General features: G+C 43.4%; 2 pseudogenes; both read right to left on the bottom strand.

Annotated features, from left to right (window-relative positions):
- Positions 1 to 292: 292 nt before the first annotated feature.
- Positions 293 to 927, bottom strand: LOC119585894 (annotated as a pseudogene).
- An 870-nt stretch (positions 928 to 1,797) lies between these two features.
- LOC119585892 overlaps positions 1,798 to 2,966 on the bottom strand; it is a 6,845-nt pseudogene continuing 5,676 nt past the window's right edge.

Here is a 2,966-nt window from a genome sequence, read left to right as displayed (position 1 = left end):
AAAGATAAAATAACAGAATCACTAGTACTCACTTGAGCTTTGTAGTGGGGCCCCTGCAAACTTATTGAAAACAATTCAAAGGAAGACTTCAGGTCCTCAGCCTGCACGTTGATTTCGTCCAAGTGTTTCGACATCATACTGATGACTGAGTTCGACTAAGATAGACTGTTCTCTCCCAGGAGACAGGCGAAGGTGAAAATTCACTCCTCAGGGGGATTTGGAGAGAACTCCAAGTCATAAAGCCAGAAAAGTCGATCTCATAGTGTGGGCAAATAAGTGTCGATTTGGATGTTCAAATCACGCCGACCATTGTTGTTGTGGGATAGGATACCCACTTCATTTGCGTTCCATGTGGCAGGGCCATGAACAAGCTTAGCGTTGTTTTCCATGCGTCCTTTTGAAAGGACGATGTCCTGGTTTACTCTAGTGCCATTTCAGGGGACTGTGATGGAGAGACGTCAAAGACAATAGTGTACTTGTAGAGGTCCTCTGTGATTTCCTTCTTGAGAAGGGCAGAATGGTTTAACTGTCTGTTTGGCCTTTTTTTATAATTATGTACTCTGCATCCACCTTGGGTGAAAGGAAGTTCTCACCAAACCCAAAATCACTCTTGATTAATGTGTCAATCATCGGTGTTTTCAGATCAACGTTCATGGCTACAGAGTTACTTTCGCCTCAAACGATGCTGTAAAGAAGTAGTCAGATTTCAACATCCATGAAATAATCCCCTAGAATGATTTCACTTGATTCATCAACCTTATTCATACATCAGTAGATTTTATTTTATTTTAAACGTAGACCTTACCGTGTACAATGATGGGAGATGCAGTCAGCTCTGAGACAGTAACATCCGCAACATATTTAGCAGCTTCTGCGTTGGCCTGGAAGTTCCCTTGTATATTCAATACTTGACCAGCAGGGAAGTGGAGATGAAGGATGGCACAATTGTCTTGACTGTTTTTCCGCTTGTACGTAGACCAGTCTCCAGCATGTATTGTTGGTTGCCATCAACGAGGAGTTCCAGTTTAGTGTTCTTGTTATTCTTCTGCCAGAGATATTCGCCCTTGCCTTGAACTGATTTAAATGGTGTGTACAGGTCAAAGCTGATTGCTTTAGCAGCCTTAGTAATAGTAAGCAAGACTTTACGATCTGTTTGGGATCCTGGGGTATCAAACAAGAAAACAAACTGATCATCCTCATGAGTGTAGCGCAGGACATATCCAGTCTGAGTGTTTGTCTTCTTGAAATGAACACTTGTTGCAAAAGGTCCTGTGAAGGGGAAGCTTGGGCCATATTCTGAGCTTGGAGCATAGCTGTATTCACCACACAAGGCAATGCCAGTGACTCCACTAGTGCAGCTCTCTTCTTGGATGAGGTTTGCAACATCTTTTCGATCTCTTGATCATCTTCCAGATAGAAGAACTCGGTCTTGACATTGATAACTTCCATCTTGTCCTTAGGTGTGTTGAAGGCAACGTCGACTAGTTTACCGCCGTTGATTTGAAGCTTGCCATCGAGGAATGTGGAGGTGTGAAGATTGGAAGACATCTTGAGCCCAGTGCGAGACACATGGGCATCGACAAGCATAGTGCCATCAATTTGAACTGCGGCAGAAGGATGGAGGTGTCCTTCGATGTTTATATTCTTAAGACTACGAGCCTTGAAGTTTCCATTCATCTTGAGTCCAAGGTAGCTGTTCCCTTTGCAGTGAGGGTCACAGGTAACCAGTTACAGTGGGAATGGTGTGATGAGTGTCTATTAGCTGGTAAGATTTTGTGTAATCTACATCTCCCTGGCGTGCCAGATTCATCAAGAATTCCAGTGGGTTAGAAGCACCGGATGGTTTGAATGAGGTTTTCAAGTCCAAAGAAGTGGTGGTAATGAAGTTCATTGCCAAAGACTCGGAGATAGTAGGATCCCTCCGGTTCATCAGTCATCTGCTCAAGGAAGCCTTCCAGGGTGGTGGCATCAGCATCGTTGTTCTGTCGCATATTCCTCAGAATGGTTTCAATGGTTTCCTCAGGATAATATCCTCTAGGACCAAAGAAGCGTTCAATATAAGCTTCAAACCTTCAATTCTGCCACCAACCTCAAGAAGTTGATAGACTGTCCAAAGAGGTCGAGAGTGAGGTTAAGCATTGCAGAACGTGGCAGGTAAGACTTACTGGAGAAGATAATATTGCTTTCAACTGTGGCACCAGTGTTGATTTCATTCATGAAGAAAGAGGATTCATAGTTGCGAGAAAACTTGAGGGCTTCCGTACTGAATTTTTTCTGCAGAAGTTCCTCGCCAATCATTTGACGAGCCCACTGTTTTTCTGGAGCAGCTGATTCCTGCAGTTGGTCATATGAGTCCAGATAAAGGACCCACCTGGTTGACACCTTCTGAAGTGAGACGGTCCTTGATGGTGTTGATGAGCTCTGGAGTGGGACAGTTCATGAGAGCAAGGTAGGCAGCAATGCGAACCTCTGTGTCCTGAATTTCATCTTGGAAAGCAGCCAAAAGGTGAGATCGGTCATATTCACATGGAGTGTGCCTCCATGCCTCTATAGCAGCCACTCGCACTTCCATGTCATTATCTTCAGTATAGCACCGTCTTAAGACGGAGTTGGCATTAACCCATCGACCAGCATTGCCAAGTGCCTTGAGAGCAACAAGTACCCTGACTTTCTCTTCTTCATTCACTGTGCGACAGCCAGATCAAGTTGTGTTTCAATTCGACGAATAACTTGCTGTACACTGGAATCGGCACCACAGTCTTCACTGATTTTGCAGAAGGTGTTGATGAGAGCAGAAGTTCCCAACATTGCTTTTGGCTTGGGTTGTTCTCGAGTAAAGGCTGTAAAAATGTTAGATAATGTGTAGGTAAGGTGGTAAAAATTATTTTCAAAAATCATACCTTCCAAAATTGTGAATAAATATCATGAGTATGTATCAACAATATTAATAATGTTATATATGTAAA

This window comes from Penaeus monodon, chromosome 20 (assembly GCF_015228065.2).
Source record: "Penaeus monodon isolate SGIC_2016 chromosome 20, NSTDA_Pmon_1, whole genome shotgun sequence".
Lineage (NCBI taxonomy): Eukaryota > Metazoa > Arthropoda > Malacostraca > Decapoda > Penaeidae > Penaeus > Penaeus monodon.
Note: the sequence above shows the minus strand (reverse complement) of the source record. Positions and strands in the feature narration are given on the sequence as shown.